This window comes from Mauremys reevesii, linkage group 1 (assembly GCF_016161935.1).
Source record: "Mauremys reevesii isolate NIE-2019 linkage group 1, ASM1616193v1, whole genome shotgun sequence".
Classification (NCBI taxonomy): Eukaryota; Metazoa; Chordata; order Testudines; family Geoemydidae; genus Mauremys; species Mauremys reevesii.
Window position 1 is genome coordinate 68,612,755 of NC_052623.1, and position 19,187 is coordinate 68,631,941.

A 19,187-nucleotide genomic window follows, 5' to 3' on the forward strand; every position below is an offset into this window, starting at 1 on the left:
TCTTCAGCCCTGTGTAAGCTCAAAAGCTTGTCTACCTCTGAACAAAAGTTGGTCCAGTAAAAGATATTACCTCATCCACCTTGTCTCTGATAGCCTGGGACCAACACAGCTCCAAGAACACAGCATTCTTCAGGGAAAAAAATATTGGGTTACATTCATCCATGGTGTAACTCATTAACTTACTATGTATTGCACCTGGGATAACTTTGACACCTTTCTCTTTAAACTGATCGTAGAGTTGTACCCATGATTAAAGAAGGAGGGAGGAGCTCTCACCACACCAGCCATGAAGGAATGGGCATTGCAGGGGGAGTGCTGCTTATGCAAGCCAAGGAGAGGCGGTGGGAGCTCCATCCTGTTTTAGCAGAGGAAAAGGAGATGAGCTGTCACCTCGCACCCCCTTTCATTAGCCCCTGGGTTACACTGTTGAATACAGGGCCGGCTCCAGACCCCAGCGCGCCAAGCGCGTGCTTGGGGCGGCGTCCCGCGGGAGGTCGGCAGGCGGCTCCGGTGGACCTCCCGCAAGCACGTCTGCGGGAGGTCCACCAGAGCCATGGGACCAGCGGACCCTCCGCAGGCATGTCTGCAGGAGGTCCACCGGAGCCGCGGGACCGGCGACCGGCAGAGCACCCCCATGCGGCATGCCGCCCTGCTTGGGGCGGCGCAAATCCTAGAGCCGCCCCTGGTTGAATACCTTGGATTGAAAAGTAACATTCTTCCCTGTGAACAAACAGATGAGACTTTAGAATTTGAAGGTAATTAGGAATTAGATGTATCTATGTGAATAAACTCTGTCATTAGCTTCTCCCCTTCCCGTGTCTTAATCACAGAAACATCCATACAGAGCAAATCCTGTTCCCTTCCTCCTGGATGGTGGCAGTATCTACATGGTTCTCCTACACCAGGATAGGGCATGGGCAGGCTTTGGGGACAGGGTGCATGCCCTCTGCACAAAGTGAAACCACATTGACGGGGATCTAGGGTGAGTTTTATGGGCACTGAAGGCACAGTCCCTCATACCACACTGGAATGATCTTGGGAAATCTCTGTGAGAAGGCATCCTTATATAGTTATCCATCTGCTGCCGGCTCGTTGGTACTCCCCACTCGCCCCCAAGCCGCCTCTTGGGTCCAAGTCATTATCTTAGCAGGATGTGATTTCTGTAAAATCTGCCAGTTGCAGCTAAGTGAATAATTAATATTGTTTACAGTAAGTTATTCAAAAATATCATGAAGTAAAGGAGTTAATTTGTTTTGGCACAAAAGGTTCTAGAAGCCTTTTTTATTATTCTTATTATTTTCATAGATCTAGTTTCTGGAAATCTCCGAGAAACCAATATACACAGAATTATTCTTGCTCTGATTCTGTGCCTTCAGCCACCGTCAGTATTTTTATTGTAATCAGAAACCACCAGGTCTTTAAAAATATGTTTTCCCTCCTGAGCTGTGTTTGTTCTGCAATATGTATTTATTGCAGAATATTTGGTTTATTAAGGGACAATTTTTGTTGTTGTATAATATTTTTGAGACTATACAGTAGCTGGAGCTAACATATAGCTATTTTAAAATCTTCTTAATATTTCTGTCAAACCATTATTTACTTTTCTGAGATGCACATTGAAGCCCCTGGGTGGTTTTGTAATATGCAAGAAAGCAGACATCCACTTCTTTCTTGTTCTTTAGCTACAGTCCTTCTACAGAAATTCTCCTGTACTAAATATATAATTTGTACTTGTCTTTTATTATACATTCAAAGACTGTAGTGACAGTGCAGATACAGGAAAATCAAAGTCAACAAAATGCAAGGCCATATCCCACTGTCACATTAGTGTAAATCTGAATAGCTCCATTGGCTGTCATGAGAAGATTCCGGTTTTAGATCATGCTCCTGCACTGTTCTGCAAAATGGTGGAGAGACAAAGTCAAGAGTAGAAGGTGGCAGCATTTTGTGGGTTTTGCAGCCCACACAAGGAGTTACACAGAAATGTAATAAAATGGTAAATGTTCATTTGGTGGCACATAATGTTCTATACCAGGCCCTGAACAGAGCAGAAGAAATTGTATGTCAACATCATGACCAGAATAGTAGTATCTAACCCTCAGTCAGTGTTGATGAGATTATACAAATCTTCCAAAAGAATTCACTTAGAATACAGGGTTTAGCACTGTTACCTTGTCATAAAATTGGATGTCTGAATATAAAGTACAGAGCGGAGCAATATGGCTGATCCTGGGACTAAAAGGTGAAAACCAGAGCAGGTGACAGATTGGAATCCATCTAGGCGCAAAGCCGATAGTTAAGAGGGAATTTACTGAAGCTTATAAAGTCTTCAACTGCACACATAATGTCACTGTAGCTTACTATTTCCCTTAATGTAAACTAAAGAATGACAAATTCAGAACAGATGGTGAGAAACACATTTTCCATACAGAGTATCATAAGTGGATGTTCAATGGTCTTCCTGCAGATGAGTTGTCAGAAACCATTTCTAGGGCATTGCAACATTCTAGTCTGTTATCCACATGTGAAAGTTACAGGTGGAAAGTTGTGGGATAGGAAAATTTGCTCTTGTTTCTGAGAGGTACAGGCCTGCCTCAGTCTCTTAAATCACTTGAAATAATTCAGTAATTCCATCTGGAGAGAAGATAATTCTAAAAGTAATGCATCACTGAGTTGTTTGTGCAACTTTGAAGGCTGAGGTATTTCAAGTCTCTCAGTCAAGTCTATGGGAAGTGCACTATGATGGATCCAGTCCTAAGTGCAGTCTTTTAAAGTCTGGTCTTTTTGTTCTTTCTTCACTTCAGGTTTTTGTTTACACCTCTGTAACTTGTCCTACAATGTGACTGGAATTCCTCTCTTGCTACTCCCTACAACTTCCTTCCTATGTGCAGAACAGTGGTTGTACTGGTCCATTGAATTTCTAACATGGAATTCTCCATGCCAGGGAATGCTACCTCTGAACTACCCATCCAGGCATCACTTACTCCTCATTTAAAATCCCTCCTCAAGACCCACTTCTATTCATTGACCATAGAATTCTGCTTAAAAATCAATTATTTTATGGTGTTTGATCACAAAGGGAAAAATCTTGAGCTCATTTACATTGAAGTCACTCCAGATTTACATCAGAGTAATGACAGAAGAAATGAGGCCAATTAACATGTAACTGCCATAAACGTTAACAATCTAACTTTGCTCTCAGTTATGCCGGAGTCATTCCATAATGATTTTTATGGCATTACTCTGGATTTGTAAAGTTTTGGGTGAGTAGAATCCTATGTTTCAGAAGTTGGTGTTATATATTTTTAAAAAAAATAAAAGGAAGGAAGACATTCCGCAGTCATTTGGTTTGCAGTAATGGCACATCACTGTTTCTGGATCATTTTTTCGAGAGTGTTGGAAATATGAAGAATATGCTGATGCTTTTATTAATCTGAAAAATAAACATAGACACGTATTTATTGCATTACTGCTGTGCTCCAAATATGCCATGTGGTGTACACTCACGTAAAAGGAGACAGCTCCGGCCCCAAAGAGCTTGCAATCTCTAAAGGCAAGCAACAGACAAAGAGTGGGAAGAGGGATAAAAATGTGCAATAGTTAAAAATATATATCAACTCTCCTTTTACATAACCATTATAAGAACATAAGAACGTCCGTACCGGGTCAGACCAAAGGTCCATCTAGCCCAGTATCTGTCTACCGACAGTGGCCAATGCCAGGTGCCCCAGAGGGAGTGAACCTAACAGGCAATGATCAAATGATCTCTCTCCTGCCATCCATCTCCATCCTCTGAAGAACAGAGGCTAGGGACACCATTCTTACCCATCCTGGCTAATAGACATTTATGGACTTAGCCACCATGAATTTATCCAGTTCCCTTTTAAACATTGTTATAGTCCTAGCCTTCACAACCTCCTCAGGTAAGGAGTTCCACAAGTTGACTGTGCGCTGCGTGAAGAAGAACTTCCTTTTATTTGTTTTAAACCTGCTACCTATTAATTTCATTTGGTGACCCCTAGTTCTTGTATTATGGAAATAAGTAAATAACTTTTCCTCATCCACTTTCTCAACATCACTCATGATTTTATATACCTCTATCATATCCCCCCTTAGTCTTCTCTTTTCCAAGCTGAAGAGTCCTAGCCTCTTTAATCTCTCCTCGATTGGGACCCTCTCCAAACCCCTAATCATTTTAGTTGCCCTTTTCTGAACCTTTTCTAGTGCTAGAATATCTTTTTTGAGGTGAGGAGACCACATCTGTACACAGTATTCGAGATGTGGGCGTACCATGGATTTATATAAGGGCAATAATATATTCTCAGTCTTATTCTCTATCCCCTTTTTAATGATTCCTAACATCCTGTTTGCTTTTTTGACCGCCTCTGCACACTGCGTGGACATCTTCAGAGAACTATCCACGATGACTCCAAGATCTTTTTCCTGACTCGTTGTAGCTAAATTAGCCCCCATCATATTGTATGTATAGTTGGGGTTATTTTTTCCAATGTGCATTACTTTACATTTATCCATATTAAATTTCATTTGCCATTTTGTTGCCCAATCACTTAGTTTTGTGAGATCTTTTTGAAGTTGTTCACAATCTGCTTTGGTCTTAACTATCTTGAGTAGTTTAGTATCATCTGCAAACTTTGCCACCTCACTGTTTACCCCTTTCTCCAGATCATTTATGAATAAATTGAATAGGATTGGTCCTAGGACTGACCCTTGGGGAACACCACTAGTTACCCCTCTCCATTCTGAGAATTTACCATTAATTCCTACCATCTGTTCCCTGTCCTTTAACCAGTTCTCAATCCATGAAAGGACCTTCCCTTTTATTCCCATGACAGCTTAATTTACGTAAGAGCCTTTGGTGAGGGACCTTGTCAAAGGCTTTCTGGAAATCTAAGTACACTATGTCCACCAGATCCCCCTTGTCCACATGTTTGTTGACCCCTTCAAAGAACTCTAATAGATTAGTAAGACACGATTTCCCTTTACAGAAACCATGTTGACTATTGCTCAACAGTTTATGTTTTTCTATCTGTCTGACAATTTTATTCTTAACTATTGTTTCAACTAATTTACCCGGTACCGACATTAGACTTACCGGTCTGTAATTGCTGGGATCACCTCAAGAGCCCTTTTTAAATATTGGCGTTACATTAGCTAACTTCCAGTCATTGGTTACCGAAGCCAATTTAAAGGACAGGTTACAAACCTTAGTTAATAGTTCCGCAACTTCACATTTGAAGTTCGCATTCTTAAATGGAGCAAAGAGTCTTCTGGCACCTTATAGACTAACAGACGTTTTGGAGCATGAGCTTTCGTGGGTGAATACCCACTTCGTCGGATGCATCACCCACGAAAGCTCATGCTCCAAAACGTCTGTTAGTCTATAAAGTGCCACAAGACTCTTTGCTGCTTTTACATATCCAGACTAACACGGCTACCCCTCTGATACTATTCTTAAATGGGTGATTTCTTCTTCTTTATTATTTGTATTGCAGTAATACGTAGGACTCCAGTCATAGACCAAGGTCCCATTTTGCTTGGCACTGTAGAAACACAACACGGACAATCCCTGCTGCAAAGAGCTTACAGTCCAAATATAAGACAAGACACAGCAGATATAACAAACAGACAGGGGGAGCACAAAGTAACAATGAGACAAAATTGCTAAGCATGAAAAACAGCTGTCTCCACACACCATCTGCATAACCATTCCTGTAGGCATTATGGAAGAAAGTGATCCTGAGTATGTATTTGAAGGATGAGAAAGCAATAGCATTATGGGCCATGCACTAGCGTGAAAAAGCTGAAAATGCCTTATTCTTTTCTATAGCAGTTCTCCACTATTTTTTCCTTAATGCTATCTCCATTTACTTCCCTGATATAATCCTCTTTCTAGTCCCACTCTCTGTATTTATTAGCTAGATAATCCATCTTTACCATACTGCCAGTGCCATGATTACAAATCCTGTAGGTTCTCAAACTGACTATAAAGCAAAACTCTTTTAAGAGCCTCAGGATGGTGACTGGTTGCATAAAGCAGATTATTCCTGTCTGGGGTTTCCAGAAAATTGTTGTATTCTACTTATTATCTGCCTTGGAAATGAAAACATCAAGATAGTTTATCTCTGAAATACTACACTTTACAGTATATGAGACCAAAAACTTAATAGCATCATGAATTTCATATAAAGTAACAATACATTTATCCAAGAGAGCTTTCTCCCTATTCCACATCATGAAAACATAGTCAATAAACCTATACACCATTGCACCATATAAACTTATTAAAAATCCTTGATTGACTGAACTAATCTTTTTTCAGTATAGCCTAGAAATACGTAAGCATGGCATAGTAAGGCACCACATAGGGAACCATGTCTATGTCCCCCTTCTGAAGAGACAAGCCAATTGGTCTTTATAGCTATTGACCAGCTTTGGCTGTCATTTAAATCTGTGCAATTGCATGGACTACAGGGGAAGAATTAAATGATGTATTATTTCAATCAACAAAAGATGGTCTTCCCTTGAGATCATCAGAAGAGCCCATGGTTAGATTCCATCCAGACCTTAATTTTATATATTTATATGTTTTATACCTGAACACTTCTGTACTGATGTGGGGGCAAATAAAGAATAACTATTTTGAAGTCAATGGATTTACATGGAGTGAAAACACATGTGAGTGAGAGGAAAATTTGGTACATAGATTTTTTTTTTTACATGCTAAATTCAACTAATGACGTATCATGGTTTATTCTCCATGGCTTATTCATGATCTTTATTTTTAAATGCTGGTTCAGAGTGTCCTTGGCTACAGTGGGGTTGCACAGAGTAAAACAGAGCAGAAAATGACCCACTTGCTTTAATATACTAATTTAGTTTATCTATAAATTATTTATTAGTATTGTCATAATGCCCTCCTTCAAGTCCCTCTGACAGGTCACTTCTTCAGGCAACCCTTTTACCTCTAACCATGCCCCCTTGACTTCACCCCTCATCTTACTAACTCAGCTCATATTGCAATGTAAGCAACATTTAGAACAACAACATCCAACACTTCCCATACAACAACAGTAAAGGGTGAAAGGCTGACCCTGTTGCAGTCAATTCTGCCTGTTTAGAATGTAAGCTTTATCAGGTAGGGATCTTGCTCGTTATAGCTGTACAACGCCGCCTGCTGCCCGCAGCGCCGCCGGCGCCGCGCCGCCCCGCTCCCGGTCTCCGGTTCGCCCTTCTTCGCGGGGGGGGGGCGGGGAGGCGGGTGCTGCCGCCGGCCGCATGCTGGCAGCCCGAGCCGCGGGAGCCGACCTGCGGACCTGCGGCCGCGCTGCGAGCGGGAGAGAGCGACCCGGGCGGGGGCGGACGGACCCGGCGCGCGGCGCGCGGGCGCGCCGTCCCGCCGGCCCCGCCCGACCTGCTGCGCAGCAGGCGCGGCGGGAGCTCGACCCCAATGACCGCCCCCCCAGGATGATGCGCTGCCGGGCGCTTGGCCCGCTGGTGCCTAGAGCCGCCCCTGGCTGTACATCACCAAGTAGACATTGGAATAATTATAATTAATAATAATAATGATAAATAATGGGTCCAATCCTTAGAGATGTTGAACACTTGCAACTGCCCTCATCAGGAACTGACTAATAATAAATAATACCATGAAAATAATATCATAATCAGTTCTTTTCATTACTGTAATCGTCATTCTACTGCAGTACTTCTTTCCCTTTACTTATTACATGCATATGACTCAAACTGTGTTAGGTGTTCACATATGATATATATGTACAGTCAGAACCATTAACATCTTTTACTGTTCTGCACAAGTTTTGGGTCACTTTCTACAGGAACTCAAGAATTTTAGAGCTCCTCTACTTGGCAATAATGCAGTCAGGTGACCAAGAATGTAGGTGTCCCTCAAAATATTAAAGTGAAAAATAACAAGAAAGCATATTGCCAATTTTATAAGGTTATTTTAATTGTGGCTTGTGGCCTATGTGTAATGAGTTAGTGGTTTCATTTAATTGCTAAATGGCCCAGTATACACATCACAACTGACATTATCTTCTCACCCCTGGGAGGTTCATAGAATTATAGATTTTAAGGCCATAAGGGACAATAATAATCAAGAGTGACCGCTTGCATAACATAAGTTATAGAACTTCATCTAGTAATTGCTGCATCCAGTCCCTCCAGATCAGAGCTGAGGCCCAAATGAGTGGTGGGGAAGTTTGCTCCACCGTTGTCCAGGTGAACCTTCTCTGTGGATACACAGAGGACTTCATTTTCCAAGGCTGTCAATCAGGCATCTTTCACAAACACAAAATTCACTTTTGTAAAAAATGGGCAATTACCCCATCATTATCTGCCTTTGCTAACTGCTATTTCAGTGAGTCCCTCATGTGAAGTTATTACATCACAGTCAATTGAAAGAAATTAAATTGCAATCACTTGGTTTTTAACATTGTTGGAAGCTCAAAGGACTGTGTTACTTGTAGTTACAGCATTTTTCTATAGTTTGTTTGGAATCTTAGGAGACAATGCTTTCACCAATACACCTGGTTTATCTGTCTGTAGAATAGCTTCACTTCTTCAGCTCATCAATTTCAGTAATTCTAGCCAATAAAAAAACAAAACAGAGAAACTGCACAATAGCTCCCCTGCCATGTAGCAAAATGTGTTTTTTTTCGATTGCTGAGAACTAGTGAATTCCTAGGGGATTCATGTATAAGTGTTTACAAACACATGTCAATGAACTCATTGTTGCCTGAATTATTAACAGAACTGGTATTGTTCTAACATGAGGATAATGAGCACAATTATGAAAGGAAGATAGAGAGGTGTATGAATATACTAACAGGGTAAGAAAAATATGAACACTTGTTTTAGGACTTGTTTAATACTGTTTCATTGTTGCAAAGGCCCCTAAAATAATAATGTTAAGGAAGAAACAGTGACATTACTTGAAATACAGTAGGGAAAATAGAATGGAACTTTGGCAACAATGCAAAATTCCTTCAGAATGTATTCATTTGGGAACCAGGGGAACTTTCCTGTGTACAGTGCTATTAGCTTAGCAACTAAATACTTCTATGTAAAAATGGAGGGCAATTCTAAATATGTGCCCATGTTTCAGTGAATCTTTTGAAAAGATTTTGGCACCCAGACTTCAATTGCATGGTCCTGATTGTGATCTGACCCTCATATTCCTCTGGTATACATATTGCTACCTTTTTCTAGAGGTAAGGAGAGTGTAGAAAAACACATTTTTATTTGCGCCACATTACTATTATGAAGCCAAAAGAATTTGGCTCAATCTGTAAAGATTTAGCTCATGCTTAACTTTACTCACTGCGGGTAGTGCCACAGACACATGTGTAAGTCCTAACATATGCTCACAAATTACAGCGGGCCCTGGGACAAATCAGCCTCCCCACTAGTCTCCTCGCCATCTGCCTGGCATGCCCAGCCACCACTTGCCTCCTCAGCCCTCTTCCCCGCCTGCCCACCTGTTGCTCACCTCCTCACTGCCTGCCTGCTGCTCGCCTACTCACCCGCTGCTCACCTCCCTGCTAGTCTCTTTGCCATCCGTCCAGCGCGCCCCGCTCCCCTGTCCGCCTGACCTCCGTTCTCTTGCTTGCCGTCAACCTGCCTGCCGCTCACCTCCCCATTTGCCTCCTCACCCCGCTTGCCCACCCGCCTTACTTCCCCGTCTGCTTCCAAACCGGAATATCGGGACAAATGGCGTCCTGATTGCACTTTGGTTGGGACATGGGACAAAGAGCTAAACATTGGGGCAGTCATGATTTTTATCGAAGTGTGGGGCCCGGGGCGGTCATCCCAATTTGCCATACCCAAGGGACAGCTCTGCAAATTTATTATAGTGAGAGTGAACTTTGGCCTGTGTTTTTTTGGTTTTGTTATTCCTGAGAAGGACAGCGCTGAAGTATGCAGCTCACTGACAATGCATGTGTAGACATACCCTTATTGACCCAAGCCCCCATCTTATCCAAGAATGATGTTACAAGTAAATCATTTCAGGAACTAAAACATAATTAACAGAAGTTTCATATTTTAGCAGTAGAGAGACGAGGTGGGTAAGGTAATATATTTTATTGGACCAACTTCTATTGGTAAGAGAGACAAGTTTTACACTTTGTAAGCTCGAAAGCTTGTCAATAATGGTATGTCTACATATGCATTGTCAGTGAGCCTCCAAGCCTGAGTTGATGGACTCGGGTTTGCGCTACTGCATTAAAAATAGCTGTGTAGACCGTGTTCTAAAGTTGCAGCTCGGGCTCCGAAGCCCACCCCCTTCTCTAGGCTTCAGAGCTCAAACTCCAATCCAAGCTATAGTACCTACACAGCTATTTTTTGTACACTAGTGCAAGCCTGAGTCTGTTGACCCAGGTTCGGAAGGGCACTGCACCAAGCTGTGTAGACATACCCTTACAGTTTTCAGAAATATTATCAGAACCACAACAGATATTAAAAATCACAGAAATGTTCGCTTACAATTTTTTCTTTTAAAAAAATTTCGTGTTAGTGGCCCTTAATTGCTGACTCTAGCTATGCTCTATGGTTGATGTGTACAATATATCTGAAATGCAGTTAAGTGATGAAGGAAAACTTGCAAGCTAACATGTTAAAGTTAGGCATGTTTGAAGAACAGGTGTCTTATCTAGGTGCCTAAATGTGGATTCATATACTGGGTTTACTTGTATTTGGTTCCTGATTCAGCAAAGCCTTAAATATGTGCTTAAATTCTTTGTTGGATCAGGACCTATATAAAAGTAAAGACTGATTTTATTGAAGGGCTGGAGCAAAAAGTTCTTCCACGGGCTGGAGAACACTCTGGGCCAATCTTCACTCTCAGAATACTTCAGTACACCTCCACTGACTTTGGCTCTGTATGTCGCGTATGGTCCTGAACATCAGTGTGATGCTTCTTTCAGACTGTGCTTATCAAAATTATGGGCTTTGTAACAGAGTGGCTAGCCCTTCTAAGGGCTGGAGGCCTGAGGCTAGCAAAAGCTAGTTACTAACTGGAACACCTGAGCAGCGAGCAGGTGATTCCTCTCTAAAGAGCTGCAGAGAGTTAGAAGGCTCCTGCAGATTGCAGAGACCAGATGGCTGTAAGAGAGTTTGGGAGACAAGGAGGAATTAGACTCCAGCCAGGGAGGGCTGGATGTGCCCTGGTAAAAACAGGGAAATGAACTGGACTTTGTGGAGTTTATTTTGGGATTTGGAGTTTTGTTTGCAACATTGCTAGTCAATCCAGTCCCTAAGGAAGGGTGTTTGTTCAGAGAGAAGCCGTGTGGAGTTTATTAAGGAGCCAAGAAAGAAGACAAAGTGAGGCAGGGTGCCACAGGGCCACCTTGGCCATGAGGGGGAATGCAGATGGCAGCCAATCCTACAATAGTCTTGAACCTGCAAACTTACATGAGGGACAGTGCGGCGGAGGCAATAGGGCTGCTGGCTTGCGACTCAGAAGACATGAGGTCTCGTCTTGCATCTGCTACCTGCATGCCAGGTGACCTGGGACAAGTCACTGCTACTCTCTATGCCTATTTTCTTATCTCTAAAATGGGGATGATAATGAGATTGAGGTATGGAAAGCACTATATAGGTAAGATATTCAACTACTTTTGTGAGGAAGCTTGCAGCAGTCAGCCCCATGCTATGAAATGCAAACAGCAATGAAGTATTCTTTTATTTTAGCTAGACTGTAGATCATATAACACCTACAGAATCAAATTAGAGAAAGCCACCATAAACATTAAATAAAAGCACTTAAATAGTTTGCTTAAAACTCTTTGGGCCAGGTTCTCTACATGATTATAGGACCTTTGTGCTACTCTGGTTGTGCAAATGGATCATACTCATTGGTGTATCTGGGGTGGGGAAGGTGGGGAGCTGCATGATATAGAGAAGGATGGTCTCGTGGTGAGGGTGCTAGCCTACGATGACAGAGACTCCTGATTCCCTGTTCTGGCACAAGCTTCCTGGCTGACCTTTGGCAAGTCATTTAGTCTCTGCAATGAGGATAATAGCTCTGCCCTATCTCACAGGAGTGTTGTGAGGATTAATACATTGAAGACTGTGAGCTGCTCAGCTGCTACAGAATGAGAGTGGGGGCACATACATACCTGAGACAGAGAGTGTGAAGGGTTATAGACAGTTCATGTTGGAATTCCACTATGCCTATATTCCACCGGTGTAGGGAACATTATGGTCCCAATGCTAGTAGCATAAATTAGAACAGCCTAGCAGCTATTGGGGTTTGAGCCTGCTCTGAGATTCCGGGGGCTTTAAATGGTCCCCTGAAGTCCCTCCATCCCTCCCTTTGTTCTGTAATTAGCAGAGGAAAATTTAGCCCAGTCTGGAAGAGAATCTAGCTCTTTACTGTTTCTCAATAATCAGGCAATCCCTTCTTCAAATCCTTTATTAAAACACATCTTTTTCATGAAATATTTCAACAATGGCCCCTGCAGTATGTCTCCATCACCTTCAGATTGCACCATCTCCCAAAGTATTGTGTGTCTGAACTGTTTCTCTGTTTGAGCTAGATCCCATAAGCCTACAGGCAAGGGCATTAAGTTGTTAAATGTTAGTACAGTGCCAAACATGCTGTTGGCGCTGATTATATACTGAATGATGAGAATAGTTATCCTCTAACTGAGATCCTAATTATACTTCAGTTACAAAAGAAAAATTAAGTCAACTCTTCTTTGTATGGGCTTGGATAAATCCTAGAAAACTGTCTTAACCTAGATCTCCTGAAGTGTTGCCTTTCACACTCATCTGATGATTTTGTGATCTGAATTTCTTCCAGAGAATCTCAACATTCTAGAGTGTCCTTGAAGATACAAGTCCCTCGGGCTTCCCAAGCTACAAGATTACGCAGCACACCAGTTTGTTTCGAAATGTTAGTTTTATTGTTTGTTTTATTACACTTATGACAGTTTGTGAGGGGCTATAGTATTAGCTTTATGAGAAGAATAGCTTTCTGCCTCCAGCAGATACTGTCAATAGACACTGCATGAAAATATACAATGAACATCGCTGTAGTGTCTCCAAAAATGATGATGGAAAGCTGACTTACAAGTGTAAGGGTATTTTAGAGGATACCCACAGGTTCTGGTGAGTGGTTTATAATTTAATCTGCAAAATCAGTCATTTAAAAAAAATCCGCTACAGTAGTCTATGCTACTAACAGGTGTTAATGGAGGGGGGAGGAGAGACATTGAAATACTACTCAATTATTTAATCTAAAAATGGAGGGAGATTCTAAATGTGTGCTGATGTTTCAGTGACCCTTTTGGAAAGGCTTTTGCACCCAGACTTCAATTGGATGACAGATTGTGATCTCACTCTCGTTTTCCTCTGCTGTACCACCAGCATAAATGAGAGGAGAATATAGGCTTCGGTGTATTGGTCAGAGGTACCCAGCTACCTGCCAATAATTTGTGAAAATCATGGGCCAAACTGCAATTTAGGAAAAGAAAAACCAACAAAACCTATGCTGGTACAATGCCTCCTCAGGTGGCCCAATGTTCAGATGGACTCGTCGGATATACCATAGTAAACATGATTGTTATTTGAAGAAAAAATGGGAGCTGTGTCAATTGTCTCAGGAAATTTTTTTAAGGGTGTAGCTGTTGTCAAAACTGTACTGTAAAACCCTAGTCACTGGCATTACAAGCACTATCCAGTGTTATACGCAGTGTTATTGTAGCCATTTTAGTCCCAGGATATTAGAGAGACGATATTACCTCACCCACTTTATCTCTCTCTAAGTGCTATCCAGGTCTGTTAGCTGAAATATGGGACCCACAAGATAAAGGAATGTTGCAGAAACAATGCTTTTTATGCAGTAAGTTCTTGTCCTTGCAAAGAAATGGCCTTGAATGTCTGGCGGTGGGGCTGAGTAAAAAATCCTAATCTGAGGAATAATGTTGAGTTACATTCTGATGTTTGCCAGTTGTTTTGCTGTGACCAAAAGATAAAGTTCTACCTGGAAAAAGGGATTTGACTGGCTGACCCCATCGTTGTTGTGCTACACCAGCTATCACACCTCATCCTGCCAAATTTTACTCACACAATACTTCAGTGTGTAAATTGTTTAAAACAGTGTGGACTAGTTGCATGAGGTAAGAGCAACCAGGATTAAATGCTTTACAATAGTTTGCTCTTGTTACGTTGCTGAATCCTGAGTGATGGAGAAGCGCAACAAATAATGGCATAAAGTAATTACTGCTTAAGTGCAACCATCATTTGAAAGCATACATTGCTGTAGTTACTGCAGAAGACTCAGCTGACAAGTTGTCCTTAGCCGACAGAAAAAAGGAATGTTTAACACAAAAGGATTCAGTCATTGACCCAGCTTGATCCCTGTTTCAAAGGCAAATCTGAAAGCGTTCTTCAGTGGACTTCACACATCGATCACTACAAAGAAGCTCCCATGAATGACAGCCCAGCCCATGGTATTGTTCTCTTACACTTCCTTTCTGCCATTTCCCTCCTGCTCTGCTTCTAGATAAAAGCCAGTAATTTAGTCCTCAAATAGATACTCAAAATCTGCACAAATTCCTCAAGAAATATATACATTGTAGAGGGACTATTTCTTTCTTTAAACTTTATTAGATTTTTACAGAGTAAATATAAAGAAGAGAAGTGGAAAAAATGTGTACGCACTCACCCACTTTCATTGCAAAATTTAAATGAAATCATACTCCTCCACAAACAATCCAAACACTCTCCATTTATGCTTCTTGTGGGAGTGATGATGATTTTATCATCAAAGATAAGAAGAATAATCGTACAATATTCTACTCAGTCAAAAATGTACTTGTCTTAAGCATGGTTGAGTGAGTACAATTTTATATGGTGATTTTAGATATAGGAAATTTAGGATAATTGTAGAGTATCATACAAGTTTTAATGGCAGGAGGTGGATTGGTAACATTACTCACAGAGCCACAAGTGAAATACATAGGTCAACCTAAATGAGTGCTGTTAAAACTTTTATAACACACCATGTCTTTGTGCATTATGTATACGCCACTTACCTTGCAGAAAAACTAAGGCCTGGGAATTTTGGGGGGCAGAGAAGTATTTAGTATTCTCCAAGTAGAATATTGTATGCTACAATAATAACTATAAAGCCAGGTGCCTTAGTTACCACAGGTCCCACTCTACAGGGCTGCGATAGAGAAATTAAAACTAAAAAATGTACAGCGCCTCCTGAAAATGTACTATAGAACTGGTCAAAATTTTTCATCCATGGGAAATGTTTGTCTTCAACATTTTTTTTTCAATTTTTTTTTTCAATTAAAATCCAAAGTTTTTTGTAGAAACATTTCTATGAAAATGAAAATTTTGTCTTTTTGGAAAACATTTTTCATGGGGAAAATAAATCCTTGAGTCACTCAGCCAAATAGCTCTATTACATAAAAATGTTACAAATTAAAGTACTTTATCTTGGTCCCTTCCAGGCCTTGAATCAAGTGCATGTTCTATTTGGGAAGCTGGGAATCCCTTCTTCTCAGAGGTATGCAGCTGTTTCTAGCCTGAAGAGCTGCAGGATTGGAAAGTTGAGAGATTTCTATGCATTTCATTTCAAACAAAATCACCAAACAAACAGAAGTTCAGATTGATGACCTCAACTCTGATGCTTTCTTATACAGACTTATATTATGCAAACTCACTGACAGTTAAGAGAAATACGTTATACAGATTTGGGATCCATTACTCATTCAGGTCTCCTTGTATTTTATTGACAACTTTTGGCATCAGCATTAGAAATTATTCCCAATCTTCTATTAATTTCCCCCACTTTTCATGTTTATGTATAAGGGAAGAAAGACTCTGGACACAGTTCACATCAGCTCATTATTTTTAATCTTACTCTTTTTTCCAGTTTTACAGTATATTTGAAAAATTGGTTCCATCCAATTTCTGTATATTTAAAACATTATATTTCCACTCTAACAATCCATTCTAGATGTCAGCTGCCAATCCTTATTCTGCTATCCCTATCCAATGCCTGGATTTGTTCTATGATTTTGGCCTTCATGCAGTGGCAGCCAGAACTTAATATGGAATACATTTGGTTCAAAGGCAGCCCAGCTTTACCAGCAGATCCAGAAAGATACCACACTCTGGCTGAGTAGTAGGAGCAGCACTAAGCTTATCTCAGCTGGAGATCATTCTTTGCAGATTTGATACTTATCTTAATTCTTGTTACCTGGTATGGGAACATCCTTCTCATATGTTTTTTTTCATCTTGCACTGAGGGGGAAAAAATCAATAGCGTTCAGTAAATCAACAGATTTATCCTTCTGACTGACATGCTCACTTCTGACTTGCTTCTTCTGGCACATGTTTATATTATTAACAACAGGATCCCTGTTATAAAGTGGATGAATGCTACTGTTCATTCAGAACAGATGCACTTTATGTGACAGCTTCTGAATCATTGCCTTTTATACATCAAGCAATTCAGTACAAAGTTGGCTGTCAGTTGACACAGTTACATCAGTCATCCTACAGAAGATTAGTATCCTCCAGTACCAACAATATCTTCTTAATTTTTACTATATCTGTTGCCAGACAACTCTGTTTTTGCTTTATTGTTTTTAGGGGCATCAGACAAGATGCAGTACAACTCATTAGCAGCTCACTTAGACTGGAACACTATATCTCTCTCTATATTTCTCTTACTGATAAAAGGTGCACAGATAATGATCTTTTTTTCATAAAGGTATGAAAAGCTCTGGATCTGGCAGGCTCCCAGTTTTTACTTTCATTCTAATTACCCTGAGAAAATAATGTATAGACTTTAGCTCCCTCCCACCCAAGAGATGTTTAATTTCCCAAATTCAGTCTTTATAATTTGTAGGCTCCTAGGCCAGAAGGGACATCCCTTGCCCAGGCCACTTCCCGCAGTCCCCATTGGCCTGGGATGGTGAACTGCAGCCAGTGGGAGCTGCGATTGGCCGAACCTGCCGACGCGGCAGGTAAACAAACCGGCCTGGCCCACACGGGTGCTTACCCTGGTGAGCCGCGTGCCACAGGTTGCCAACCCCTGTATTAGATAGTGTTCTACCTTTCTACGCGAGAGTGAAGAGCCCATTATGGTTATGTAACACAGCGTTCACTCACTGCCATGGCATCTCCTGCTGGTTACCTCAGGAATTAGCTCATCCCAGCCTCGGAGTGCTTCCTGCTGGCCAGTGTCTCCCTACGGGTACCTGTTTCCTAGTCAATCTCCACCACTGTACTTCAGGCCCTGTGTCCCTCACCGGCCCATGGTGCCCCTTCTTTTGGGTACTGCCCCACTGCAGTACCCTCACATTCGAGGTCCCAGTCCTCCCTTCTCCAGGGAACCCCAATACCCTAAGCCCACCTCACCTCAGTGACCCACTGCCAGTCTTCATCTAGCTCCTTCCCTCAGGGGCAAACTGTAGTCTGAAGTGAACACTCATCATTGGCCAGGGAATTGGACCTGCTGCCTCTTCCTTCCTTGGCTGCCTCCCCACAGCCCTAATACCTCTTCTGACCCTGACAGCAAGGCCTCTGCCTGGGGGTTTTCCAGGCTGGAGCTCCTCCAGCTCCTCCTGCCCTTCCTCAGCACTGCACCATCCAAGGTACTCTTTGTTCTTTCAGGCAGCCAGGTCCATCTCTCTCTACCTCCTCTTCTAATCTGCCACACAGAAGGGGGACCATGGAATGGGATAAGCTGGTCAAGTTGTGGGCCAAAGCTAGCAACAGCAGCAGGCTTCACAGCTCCAGCAACAGCAACAACTGCTGTAGTAGCTAGGGATCCAACAACAACAACTCATTCTGGAGTTGGGGGGTCCAATTACAGGAGCAATAGTGGCAGTATGCTCAGGCGTGATACCGGCACTGGCTCCCAGTCTGCTGCTCCGACTCACCAAGATGTGGTCGAGGGATGACCCCAAAGTATTCCTGATTACTTTTGAACGTGTTTCCTCTGTGGCCAGGTGGAACCTGGCGCAATGGGCCAATCTCTTGGCTCTCCACTTGACAGGGGCCACCCAAGCAGCCTACCATGCCCTCCTAGATGAAGGGGCCTGCGACTACTGGATGGTGAAGACCGCCATTCTGGATGCATTGGATATTACCCCAAGACATTTTGATGGCAATTTTTGGGGAAAACGTATCCACAAGGCGCCTGACCCTGAGTGGTTACACAGGAACTGAAAGATGCCTATTGGTGCTGGTTACAGCCGGATCGACACTCCACTGCTGAAGTCATGGATCAGATAGTGGTCAAGCAGTTCCTGCACATTCTCCCATCCCAATGCTGAACGTGGGTAATGAGGCATCGCCCTACCAACTTGAGTGCCACTGTGCAGTTGATGGAGGACTTCATGGCAGCAGAGAACTCAGTGACCCCTGTAGTGACCCCAGTGGTTCAAGTCCCGGCTGTGCCATGTGACCATCGAGCCTCTGGACAGACTCTACCCAGCAAGGAGAGCCAGAAACACAAGTCTCTTCCGGGATCCAGCCCAAGAATTTCCAGGCCACCTCGCAGTCAGGGGTTTGGGGAGTGGACGACAGAACCCAAGGCAAGAACTCCTCAAGCCCCAATGCCACAAGGAGGCCCAATAAGGCCCCTCTGAAGTAGGGTCTTGTTATGCCTGTGGCCAATTTGGGCATTTCCAGAGACAGTGCCCCAAGATGTTCCTATAGCCAGGTACGCAGTGACTTGTATTCTTTCTTATTTACCACTACCCCCCAATATTTGTGTCATCTGCAAACTTTATCAGTGATGATTTTATGTTTTCTTCCAGGTCCTTGATAGAAATATTAAATAGCATAGATCCAAGAACTGATCCCTGTAGGACCCCACTAGAAACACACCGACTTGATGTTGATTCCCTGTCTATAATTACATTTTGAGACTTATCGGCTGGCTTTTAATCCCTTTAATGTGTGCCATTATAACATTCTAGTTTTTTTAATCAAAAAGTTGCAGTACCAAGTCAAACGCCTTACAGAAGTCTAAGTATATTACATCAACACTACTTGTAGTGTCATAAAAAGAGATATTTGTAATCTCATAAAAAAGATATCCAGTTAGTTTGACTGGATCTATTTTACACAAAGCTATGTTCATTTTCATTAATTTCATTTCTCTCCTCTAATTA

General features: G+C 42.1%; 1 long non-coding RNA gene across 2 annotated transcripts; it reads left to right on the forward strand.

Annotated features, from left to right (window-relative positions):
• The first annotated feature begins 9,058 nt into the window (after positions 1-9,058).
• Positions 9,059-14,488, forward strand: LOC120398073. 2 transcript variants are annotated; one of them, XR_005594194.1, is made up of 3 exons: positions 9,059-9,251; positions 12,845-12,937; positions 14,415-14,488. It is a non-coding gene; the product is annotated as an uncharacterized LOC120398073 (long non-coding RNA). The 2 variants fall into 2 exon arrangements; XR_005594184.1 differs by lacking the exon at positions 14,415-14,488 and adding an exon at positions 13,323-13,518.
• The last annotated feature ends 4,699 nt before the right edge of the window (positions 14,489-19,187 follow it).